The following is a 13,276-nucleotide window of genomic DNA, read 5'->3' as shown; positions in this document are numbered from 1 at the left end:
GGAAACCAGTTTAGAAGTATGTGGCATAAACCCAACTTTCTCAATGTAGTTTTATTTTATATTTAAATAATTAATTATATAATATAATTATTTTAAGTAACTTGTTAATTAATTAATAATTAAAATCAATTATTAATTAATTTAACTAACTTATTTATAATTTTTTAATCAATAACTTCGATATTAGTACCACGAGTCTAATAGTTCTTAAGCACACAACTTTGATAACTATACAAATTTTCATTTATATTTACATTTAAATGAGACTGAGTAACATTAATAAACAATTATTAGAGATGAAAATAGATCAGATCTTAAACAAGGACCTATGACATAATCTTTTTAAAGTCTAACCTAATTTGTTTAATGAAAATGTCAAGTTTATATTTTTAAAAAAGTTTATTTATATAAAAAGGAAACTTAGACTTATAGAAAAATTTGTTAAGCCTAATAGATTGGTCTATTTATTTATATAATATAATAAAATTTATATATATATATATAATTAAAAATATAAATAAATAAATAAATTTATAAAACAATTAATATTTAAATTATTTTTATACAATTATTTTTTCATTATAGGTTTATGGTATATGTTGTTATATTTAATTTAATTAATAATATTATATTATATTTTCATTACTAACATTTCAATTTTGATTAATAAATAACAATTAACTATATAATTAATTAATTTTAATTAATTAGTTAATGAATAATTAATAAGTTATTTATAATTAATAATTAATTAATTAATACTGACATTTCAATTTTGATTAATAAATTACTATTAACTATCTAATTAATTAATTTTAGTTATTAGTTAATTAATAATTAATAAATTATTTATAATGGTAAATTACACTCTCTTCCCTTAAAAGATATAAATATTTTGTTTTTCTCTTCTCTTACGTTGAAAATTACAGTTCTCTCCAACAAATTCTAATATATAATACTTTATCTATTTTTTTAAATTTTACATTAATTTTCTTTACAAAAAAGATGTTATCATCAAAACACCCTTTACACCAACATCTTCTCATAAAAGTAAATATTGCATCACATTCTTTCCTTTTTTAAAATAAATATTTTTTCATAATAAATTTAAATATGTTACACTTTAACAATTTATCTCTTGATTTACATATTTAATTATTATTTTTAAAATGATTATAAATTTTACTAAAATTAATTATATATTTTCAAAAATACTTTTCATTATTATTTTTACAAAAAAAAAATTAATTTATAAATCAAAATAAAAATAATATATATAATAAAATTAAATATAAATATTAAGATAGTATTTAATTTATTGTTATAAACATTTTAAAAAATAGTATTTTCATTATATAGTATTAATTATATATATTAAATCTAATATATAAGTATTAAGATATTATTTAATTGATGTTACTAATAAAATATTTTAATAATAAATAAATAAACTAGTGTTTATGATAAAGCATTATTATACTTAATGAATATAATGTTAAAATATGTATAATATATAATTTTTAAATAAATATATTTGATAAAATATAATTATTAAAATATTTAATAATTATATACATATATATATATGTTAATTTATATTATATATATTAACATATAAATATAAAAGTATAACTATATAATTTCTATTTTTATTTATTATTTTTTTAATTAACTTAAATTTAATTACATATTTATAATTTTGTAATCAAGTGAATGAATGACAATCAAATAAAATTATTTTAAAATATAATTTGATTAAAATTATATATTTTTTATGATAATTATATTAAAATGATAATTTTTATAAATAATTAAATTAAAATTATATTTTAAAATCTCATAATGAGTATTTTTTGGTGACATTAAATTAATATATAGGAGAGTGATAATATAGTTTTTATATTTTTAAGGGATAAAAATATAATTAATTTTGTATTTTAACAAATGGATGGTTAATAATATAATACTTACATTTCTTATGGAAAGAGAATGTAATTTATATTAATAACATAAAGTTAAATAAACTAAATTATATATTTTAATATAAAAGGATAGTATAATACTCTTGTCTCCTAATGGAAGGTAATGTAATTTATTCTATTTATAATAAATTTATAATCAATTATTAATAATTATTTAAAACTAATATTTGTTTTAATTATTAATTAATCAATTAATTAAGAATTTATTTATAATAAGTATATAATTAATTATTTAAATATACAAAAAAATAAAAGTGGAAAACAAAAAAAACAACCACGTTGAAAAATTGGGTTTGGGCTGGTAGGTGTTCATGGGATGTTTTTACCCATGTCCTTACTTGGCTGAAGTTTTATAGGATTCATTTTGTAAATCTAACTCGACCCAATCAATATTTGAGAGAAGATTGCATCAGCTCGGCTTATTGTCAGAATTTATTATTCTAAACACTATATATGATAAATTGTAGAGTTAAATAAATATATAAATAGAATAAATATATATTTTAGGATAAACGATATCAACATGAATATTATGTCTTGTTGTTAATTAAAAGGATATTTATGAAGTTAATATAAGATTTATTATTAATACATAATTAATTTTAAAAAAAAATTAAAAAGAATATATAACAATAGTTCGAGTTGGGATGGGTCAAAGTACAATCTCAATTCGTCCTCAAAATACACTTGATCCAACATTTTAAACTATAATCTATCGAAAGTCTTTTCGAGTGAGGCCAGATTGGTGGGATGGGATGGATCATGAAGACTTCTAATTTGGAAAACCCGACTTCTAAATGGGATTCAAAAGAATAGAGTAGTCAAAAGTTGAAGGATATGATTTCTTAGAAGAAAAAAAAAGATAGTAGGTGGAGAAATATTGTTTCTTTTAGTATTATTTAAATAAATAAGGAAAAAAACTACAACAAACTTGTCACGTGAGTGAAATTATAATTAAATTTGAATGATTAGATTAGAATATGTTCTTACCGGAGATCGGTTGTAGGGGATGATCTGCTGGGTAAGATTGGTGAGCCTCCTTTACTGGGCACGCTTGCTGTTCCAAGGTGGGGGTGGTACCTGCAAAAGAGACTCCGATGCTAAAGTTAGTGTTTGTGAGTGTATAGGTTTCGTATAAGTAATGCACGTACCTTAGTGTGAATTAGGGTTTCATTGGGCCTTGGGCCTGAGATCAGTTATGTTCTATTTGGACGTCGGGCTGACGTCGCCTAGCGTGTGTCCGAGGTCCTTCTACACTGAGATGCCAAGCTCGAGCTCAGAATAGCGGTACGGATAGTACACTAACCCCCCGAGCTCCGAAGACCGTGGGTCGAGGAGTTAAGACTAAGCTCGTCAAGGGGTCGTGACCCTTCGCGTACGCCTGTCTGTCAAGATGCCATGTTTGAACAGTTCGTCTCCAACAATTACGAACTTAGCCGACCTTACCCTCATCTTCCGAGCTTCATCATTATCCTCGGGTAAAACTCCTGCCTTTAAGTAGTTCAAAATGTCTGTTATCCATCCCTGTTCTTCGTTGTCGCTGGTGTTGACGATCTTGTCGTCTAAGCTGGGCGAATGCAAGGTTTCTTGGATGATGGTCCGATGCTGTCCAGGGCGTTTGGTACTAGCGAGCTTTGACAGGAGGTCGGCTCTGGTATTTTGCTATCGCGGTACATGATGCATAGTGAACTCGTGATAGACCATGGGCCAAGGGCCTAGTTACCAGAGCTATGGCCAGAAGAATACAAGAAGAGTTGGACCTCTTGAAGACTAGTGGGCTTGTCAAGCCCAAGGTATTCTTCACTTGGACTACTCTATCATAAAGAGAAGGCCTAGTTCTACTTGTGAATATTGTATAGTTTGTACATAGTCTCTTGTATAGGTTATTTTCGCCTTTGTATTTGTGAGGCACTTTACTTGCTTTTCTAGTATTTGTATATTGATTTTAAGGTAGGCTACTTGGAGAGTTTAACTCCATTTAACCTCCCTAGTTGATACATTCATTTTGTATTTTTTCAGTAGGGAAAAAGGGGTGGCATTTAGCAAAGCTAGGGAGTGTGTTTAGAAATTGGGCCTGAGTTGGGCCTAGGCAAAATTTTGCATATTGGACTCATTTTACTCCTAATTTTTCATAGATTTGATTTAGCTAGGTCTCATCATCATTTGATGAACCTAACTAAACCAAATCAACAATTTTTGAAATAATTCAAAGGAGAAAATGGAGCCATGGCCGCCTAGCTCACTTACCTCTCCTTGGCCGAAATTTATATGCTACACTTCTTGGTTTTTGAAGCTTCTCCTCCAAGTTTCTAAACCTTGGTAGGTTTGGCTGACCTTACCATGGTTCTTAAGTGAACCATGGTCAAGGTTAGCTTCTCCTACAAGTTTTAGAAACCATGGATGGTTAGCTACACCTTACCATGGTTCCTACTGAACCATGGTTAAGGTTAGCTTCTCCTAGAAGCTACCTCTCCCTATATATTTGTAAAACCTTCTCTTGTATTCACTTTTGGACATTTATGAGAAAAAGAATTCAGAATTCTCTCTCATTTTCAAGAGTCAAATTCGTGAGAACCTAGTTCCTAGCTTCTCCCTCAAGGTTCCTTCTCCTAGAAGCTTGGTTCCTCAAGCTTCTTCATTTCTCTAAGAGGTGACTGAACCTCCCTAGGTGCTTCTCCTCCATTGGAGATTGCTTCATGGAGCTTCAAATGTTGTTTTGAAGATTTACCTCAAGAGTATTTCGGTCCTATGCATGGAAGCTTGGATGAAAAACAATCTTCACCAAGGAGTTCCATCATTTTTGGTATCTAGAGCCTAGTGCTCTTGAGGTTTTGTGTTCTAACTTTTTCTAAGTGAATCCGTGTTGTATCTTCCTTCTCCTATGTCTAAATATGTGTTTGCTGCATGGATCTAAATTTTCTAAAATTTTTGCATAGATCCTATATGTCACATAAGAAGTAAGTTGATTCATGTTCTTGCTTGTTTCCTAATCCGTGAATCAATTGTGTTGGCTTTAGGTTCTCTTTGCTTGTGCGTTTTGTTTTTGTTGAGTATCTCCATTCATTCACATGTGTCCGTGATTGGACAACATTCATTTTACATTAGATTTGTTTTTGAATCAATTGTTTTGTCCTAGAAGTCATGTGTAGTCCTTTTACATGTTGAAACTTCCTAGACTAGCTTGTTTGACCTAATTTTCTTTGTCTTATTTGTGTCTGAAATTTTTGTGTACTTTTCTTATTGAATCTGAACCTTCCTATATGTGTTTTTTTTTTTTTTACATATTTGTGTTCATAATTTTCTATTAGTTCTAGCAAATTTCCTAGAGTTAGGTTTCTATTTTGACTTGTTAAAAGTTTTTTAGAAGAACATCCTTGGCCTGGTATGTCCTGCTAAGCTGCTCCACCATGAGTTTTGAGTCGCTGTTGCAACTCACTCTTCGTGCTCTGAGGTCGCAAGCCAGCCTTAGCCCTACGAGAAGCGCCTCAAATTCTGCCTGGTTGTTGGTCACCTTGAAGCTAAACTTGAGGGATTGCTCCAAAGTGACTTGATTCGATCCTTCCAAGATGATACCTGCACCACAACCCTTAGAGTTGGAGGACCCATCAACATGTAAAGTCCATACCTGCGGTTCATCGACTGAGGTTGGCGTTAGTTCGGCTACGAAGTCGGCTAGGCATTGAGCTTTCAGAGCGCCACGACTTTCGTATTGGATGCCGAACTCAGACAATTCTACCGATCATGCTATCATCCGCTCGGCGAGCTCTAGCTTTCTCAGGATTTGTTTGATTGGGTAGTCGGTCTTGACGACTACCTGGTGGCTCCGAAAGTAAGGTCGGAGATGCCGAGTTGCGGTGACAAGCGCTAGTGCGAGCTTTTCAACTGTCTGGTACCGTTTCTCCGTGTCTTGGAGAACTCGGCTGATAAAATAGACTAGCGTTTGCATTTTTTAGTGCTCTTGCACTATAACTGCGCTGGTCGCGCCTTCTACCACAGCCAGATAGAGAAGGAGGTCGGCCTGGTGATCCATCCTCTGAAGGATTCGCGGAGTCGTGAGGAAATCTTTGAAGCTCTTGAAGGCCTCTTCGCACTGATCCGTCCACTCGAAATTTTTTGGCTTTCATAGTAGAGTGAAGATGGGCCCTGCTTTCTCCGCGAGCTTGGGGATAAAACGGGACAGGGAAACCAACCTTCCTGCCAGGCGTTGGACTTCCTTCACCGTTTAAGGACTCTGCATCTGGATGATGTCTTTGTACTTCTCTGGGTTGGCCTCAATCCCCTTGCTGGTGATCATGAAGCCAAGGAATTTACCTCCCTGGACGCCGAAGACGCACTTCTCTGGGTTGAGACCATGTTGTGTCTCATGATCTGGCTGAACACCTCGGCTAGGTCGGCAGTATGATCCTCGGCCGAGGTAGTTTTGACCACCATGTCGTCAACGTAGACTTCCATGTTCCGCCCGATCTGCTGGTGGAAAACCTTGTCCATCAGCCGCTGGTAAGTGGCCCTTCTATTTTTGAGACCGAATGGCATCACCTGGTAGTAGAAGTTGGCGTGGTCGGTGATGAACGACGTGTGCACCTCGTCTGGTGGGTACATCATGATCTGGTTGTACCTTGAATAAGCATCGAGAAAGCTGAGGAGGGCGTGCCCGGATGCTCTATCGACCAGTCTGTCGATACTCGGTAGGGGATACGAGTCCTTGGGGCATGCTTTGTTCATATCAGTGTAGTCGACGCACATGCGCCACTTCCCTGAGCTCTTCTTCACCAAGACCACGTTTGCCAGCCACGTGGTGTGCCTGACCTCACTGATGAAGCCTGCGTTTAGTAGCTTTTGCATCTTGGTGATGATGGCCTCCCGCCTTTCACCACCGACCTTCCTCTTCCTCTAGGCGACTGTCTTCGCCTCCTTGTGAATTGCCAACCTGTGACAGATGAAGTTAGCATCTATACCTGGCATGTCGGTGCTGAACCATGCAAAGAGGTCGGCGTTCTTGGAGATTTCAGCTTCGAGCTGTCGCCGTAACTCCGGGTTCAGCTGCCTGCTGACTTTCGTGCATTGCCCAGGAAGTTTTCCGATCTGGAGGTCATCGAGCTCGTTGATGGGGCTCGGTCGTTCATCATGGGAGTCCGACCTTGGATCCAGGTCCGTGATATCCACGTGGGTGATGTGAGCCACTATGGGGGGATCACTTCGGCAACGCTCGTCGAATGAAGAGACTTTCAGACTTTCGGCGCAACATTGCCGAGCTGTCTTTTGATTTGCCTTAACGGAGAAAATCTTGCCATCACTCCCTAGAAATTTCATAGTGAGGTGTGGGGTAGACACCACTTCTCCGAGTTGGTTCAACGTCGGCCATCCAATAATTATGTTGTAGGACGTGTTGGCTTCCACGAGGAGGTATCGGACCATAATCCTCCTTGTGTCGGGAGAGGTTCCGAAGGTTTTCAGCAGGTCCACGTATTCTCAAGTGTGTACTCGCTCACTTGCAAATCCCACTAGTGGTTCTGTGTGAGGTTGGATAAGGGAGTGAGGGATGTCTAACCTGAGGAACGTCGGCCAATATAGGACGTCAGTCGAGCTGCCTTGGTCGATCAACGTCTTGTGGACTTCCCAGTTAGCGGAGTGGACCTTGTTGATGCTGCGCAAATGTCGTTTTCGCGCCGAGCTGCTAGAGCCTCCCCCTGCAAAACCACCTGCAATTGTGTTGATGACGCCCCGCAAGGGGGGCGACCCTGTTACCAGACTTACCTCGGCCTGCACTGCGCCACCAGTGTTTTGCTGGGATCCAGAGGGATGGTCTCTGTGGGCGCCTGTGCTACGACCTCGCCCTCATCCTCGCCCGTTGTAGCCTCCTCGGTGACCTTGCTGCCGTTGTACATACTGCCCGAGGTGTCTTGCTTGGACGAGCTCTTCTATACGATCTCGGAGTGTATGACATTCCTCGGTGGTGTGACCGTGGTTCCTGTGGTACTGGTAGTGCTTTGTCCTGTCCGCGTTATTGGGACTGTGCCCAGGTGGTGGCAAAGTGAGCAGGTTGCTGTTGCTGGCCTCCTCCAGAATGTGTACTCGGGTTGCACTCAGGGGGTGTAAAATTCGTATCTCCCCCCTTTGTTTGCCCTAGCAGACTTTTTGAACTGGCTGTCATTGTTGACCTTCGTCTTGTCCTTGTGACCATGGTCTGGCTTCGCTTGTGACTTGCCACGAACCTGGTCACGAAAAGCTGAGTGCTCTTCCATCTGGATGTACCCGACAGCTCGGGCACGGAGCTCATCCATGTCGCAAGGAGCTTCTCGACACAGGCTGTCGACAAACGGTCCTGGCTTGAGTGCCATGAGCATGGCGTGTAAGGCGACCTCGGGATTCAAATTTCGAATTTTCATCGAGATGCTGCCAAAGCATTCCATGAATGTCCGTAGTGGTTTATCGTCGTTCTTTCTGAGACTGGCCAGAGTAGTTGACGTGATGTGATGAGGTCGGCTCGTTGCATACTGCGCCGTGAACCGTCTGACCAGAGTGTCGAAGTTGTCGATCGACTCAGCCGGTAATTGGGTGTACCAATTGAGGGTGGCTCCCTTGAGCGAGGTCGAAAAAACCCTACACAGAACAGCATCATCATTAGTGTATAGGTTTACCTGTGTGACGTATAAGTCAATGTGTTCATCTGGATCCGTTGTGCCGTCATAGCGATCGATGTGGAGGGGCTTCCAGCCGAAAGGCAGAGGTGTCTCCATGATGTCGTCCACAAAAGGATGGCGGCGAATGCTCGTCTGATTTCCAAGAGCCTAAGCCGGAGCATTGCTGACTCCATGGGCCGACCGATTGGTCGGTCCATGCGACCGATGTGAGGCGGGCTTGGGAGTTGGTGCCCTAGGTGCAGTCGGTGGTTGCGAAACCGAGTGCTCCTCTTCCTCGTGTTGGTTGCTCGGCGGAGGGGGCTGATCAAAAAGGCGTCAAGGAAGCTGGGCGCGAATACGCTTCTTCTCGGTGCGCAGCACTACTAGGTCAGCCTCATTCGCGGTACGCAGCGCCGCCAGGTTAGTTTTGTGTTGGCACGGATGATTTGCAGATCGGCGATGTGTTGTTGCCGTAGTTGCTTGACCTGTTCGATCAGCCTTCTCAAAGCTGCTTTGTTGTCTATGCTTGTCGTGCGATCTGCATCGTCTGTTGCGCATCTACTATGGCTTCGGGTGAATACCATAAGCGTGGCCGATAAGAGCTGTCTTGATCGGCCCCACGGTGGGTGCCAAATGTTCTTACCGGAGATCGGTTGTAGGGGATGATTGCTGGGTAAGATTGGTGAGCCTCCTTTACTGGGTACGCTTGTTGTTCCAAGGTGGGGGTGGTACCTGCAAAAGAGACTCTGATGCTAAAGTTAGTGTTTGTGAGTGTATAGGTCTCCTATAAGTAATGCACGTACCTTAGTGTGAATTAGGGTTTCATTGGGCCATGGGCCTGAGATCAGTTATGTTATATTTGGACGTCGGGTTGACATCTCTTAGCGCGTGTCCGAGGTCCTTTCGCGCTGAGATGCCGAGCTCGAGCTCGGCATAGCGGTACGGATAGTACAGAATAAAATAAAATTTAATGATTATTGATGGAAACATGCCAAAGCTAAGGAAACCAAGAGGTGATACATTAAATGAACCAAGAGGAATGAGATGATTTTGAAGACCTTTCTGTTCTTACCAGAATCAGTTCAGTCCTTCAAGTCAGATTGATCATCTTTTCTATCTTGGTCTCACAAGAGATCATGAGAGATTAGTCGTCAAGATTGGTCGCCCTTCTCCAAGCGTCTCGGATGTACCTCCAAAAAGGAATCTGATGATCAAGTTAGTTATCTGAGATTGTCCAATGAAATGTATATATTTTTGCCTGCTATTTTCTGTTTTCATTCTCTGTATAACCGTCATTATTATCGTTAAATTAACCACTTGATGTTGTGATTTAAGCTTGGGCAGGCCAAGTTGGTTCGAGTTCGGTCGCCATTTGACCGAGGTTGGTAAATAAGCCCCCCAAGCTCTAAGCGATGTAAAAGTGATAGAGGTTAAACAAGAGATGCGTATAATGAAGTTAGCCATAAATTAAGTTTTATTTAGTGTAACGAATATTAAGGTATTTATTGTAACTTACTTAATATTATTATTTAATATTTTGAATATCAAAAGACATAATGATTAATAACACATCCGTTCACCTGGTCGCGTTTCGCTGTAAAATGGCTGAATCTTTTAAAGGTGGTGTTTCATTTTTCGAGGTAGCAACCCTTCATTAATGGGTGCGTCTTTTGAAATGCCCTGCAAGATATTTATATATAGGTGTCAATGAAAGCATCATTATTGTCTCTATTAAACTGCCGTCCTTGTAAAATTTCTAGTTCCCTCCATTGTTGTTCGTCGTGTTGGTTCTCTCCATTGTCAAGGCTTGGAAAGTTGCAATCGCATGGCTTCAAATCTCGTTCATCTCGTTTATTATATATATGTTGTTAAGTATGATAGTAGGTTTAAAAGTTTGATGGAGGTGAGTGTATTGCAACATAGTTTGAGGTTTTGTCCCCCCTTTTTCAGAGCAGATTATTATTGAACCTTGTTCCCAAGATGAATGGGTGTTCTTTAATCATTCAAACTCGCCCCCTTGCACCTATATGTACTAATGTCTTTTTAAGGATTTAGGTGTTTTAATTCCTTTTACCCCTTTCGAGTGTGAGTTTTTAAAGAAAATCAACATAGCTCCTAGTCAGTTGCACCCAAATAGCTGGGGTTTTCTTCGTGCCTTCCAAGTATTATGCTCAGTTTTAGACATTAAATTAAGTTTGGCAAAGTTTATGTATTTTTACAAGTTGAAGCTTGGTTGTGTTCCATATATGAAGATTCGAACTCAAATTCCATTTTTCATTGTAATGGTGAACCGAAGTTCCCTTTATATTGGCAATCTCAACTTGTGAAATTTTTCGAAGGACATAGAAAAATTACAATTATTACCTCGACCCTTAAAAAGAAAAACTATCATAGCACTTTCTAAATAAAAAATCCTCGAGATGAATTGGAAAGTAAGTAATGGTAAAGTTGTTTGAAGTTGAAGGGAAAAAACAAAGAACCAAGGACCGAGTTGAGGGTGGCAAACAAGCATCTGATAGATGACTGGTGCGGGGCCAAATTGCCAAGGTGAAATGGCTGCGAATGTTTCTAGTGTCTCAAAGTCCAATGTTGGTCACGTAGATACGAACATGGAAAACATCAGTGATCTTCGCCAAGGAAAGGTAAGTACTAATTGTACTTTGAGTGCCTTGGTAAGTTTAAAAAAGGATATAATTTCTAATTTATTATCAACTATTCCAGATATTGCAATTGAAGGAGACGATTATTGTTGCTGGAGAATTCGAGAATTTAGTGTCAAGTTTACAAGAGTCAATTGCTCAACTCGGATTTTCATCTCCTTCGACGCAAGTATGGCCATCTCAAGTCGAGCAATATTCTTAACCCAGAACATTGCATCAGAGGTATGACCCCAATCACCCTCTTGGAAGGTTGGATCATATAAGTATGTCTCCTAACGTTACCTCACTGTGGAATGCCAAGCTAACCGCGAAAGCCTTCTACAAAAAGGATCTTGCTTATATTATCGATAAAGCAATGATCGAAAAAGTTAGGCCCATGCAAGGGTTGGGTTCTGTACAAGTGTTTTTATAAAGATCTGTATCTGTGTTTTGGCCACAGAGATTCATGTTATTGCTAAACATAAAAGGGGGTTTTCCAAAGCACTTCGGCAAATTAAGGTAGTTGCACCAGAGGTTGATCTTCAAGAGCTTCATGTTGACAAGGATGTGCTTGATGGCAAATTAATCAACGAGGATGACTTGCTAGAAGATGTGAGTAGCGAAGAGGGAAGCAATGATCATGTAGTGAAGGAAAAAATATGATTTAATTTTATGCCCTTTTCTTTTCTTTTTATAACATTTTGGATTTTGCTAGGAATTATTTTTTGTAAGATTGGGAATGTTCCAAACCTATTCACCAACTTTTCATGATAATATAATGGTGTTTCATTTTGTGTTTATTTGACAAATATCCCCAATTACTTATAAGAGGGAGTGATAAAACATTGAATCGACTTCACAGTGTGATTCAGGCTTACTCTTTGGCCAATAAAGAGAAAAGTAGAAATTTTGTTGACTAATAGTTGATTAAGAAGTTAGCTTAAACTTGGCTAATTTGCTCAAACTTGGCCGATTTATAGTTGATTAAGAGGTTGGCTCAAACTTGGCCAATGGGCTGAGACTTGACCAATTTATAATTGTTTGAGAGATTGGAATTTGATGGTCGACTTCGACCTTATTTCCAAAGTCATCAGATAGTGATAAAAACTAATTATCCTATCAAGCAGATACTACAAAAGTCAGATTTAGCAGGTCGAATGACAACTTGGTTAATTGAGTTATCCGAGTATGGAATCAGGTATGATAGTCAGGGGCCATTGTAAGCCCAATGCCTCACTGATTTTGTTGCTGAACTCACATCTGCTATTGCCACAGAAGATCAATCATGGATTTTACATGTTGACGGATTGTCTAACATTAAAGGCAGTGGTGCGGGAATCATCCTTGAAGGCCTCAACAAGATGATGCTTGAGCTCGCCATCAAGTTTGATTTCCAAGGCACCAATAACCAAGCTGAATATGAAGCTCTGTTAGCAGGTTTGAGATTGGCTCAAATTTAGCCAAGTTATAAATCAATAACAAAGTGGGTTCAAATTTAGCCAAGTTATAAATCAATAACGAAGTTGGCTCAAATTTGGCCAAGTTATAAATCAATAACGAAGTTGGCTCAAATTTTGCCAAAGTTGGCTTAGATTTGGCCAATTATGAATTAATAATGCTAGCAATCTGATTTATTTGCTTAACGTATGAAAATTGACAAAGTATGAACTTTGTATAGATGTGTTTTCATATAGTTGATTAGGAGATTGACTCAAACTTAGCCAATTTATAGTTGATTAGGAGGTTGGCTCAAACTTGGCCAAATTATAGCTGATTAGGAGGTTGGCTCAAACTTGGCCAACTTGTAGTTGATTAGGAGGTTATTGGCTCAAACTTGACCAACTTATAGTTGTGATCATATGTGGGATGACTGATGTGGGTATGCTCAGATTGATCAGTCCGAATAGGCTTCGACGGATATGTGGGATCTGGAGAAGAATGATCGTTTTCTATTTTTATTTTTTATAGTTGATTAGGAGGTTGGCTCAAACTTGGCCAACATATAGTTGATTAGGAGATTGGCTCAAACTTGGCC

This window comes from Cajanus cajan, chromosome 1 (assembly GCF_000230855.2).
Source record: "Cajanus cajan strain Asha chromosome 1, NIPB_CcT2T_4, whole genome shotgun sequence".
Lineage (NCBI taxonomy): Eukaryota > Viridiplantae > Streptophyta > Magnoliopsida > Fabales > Fabaceae > Cajanus > Cajanus cajan.
Note: the sequence above shows the minus strand (reverse complement) of the source record.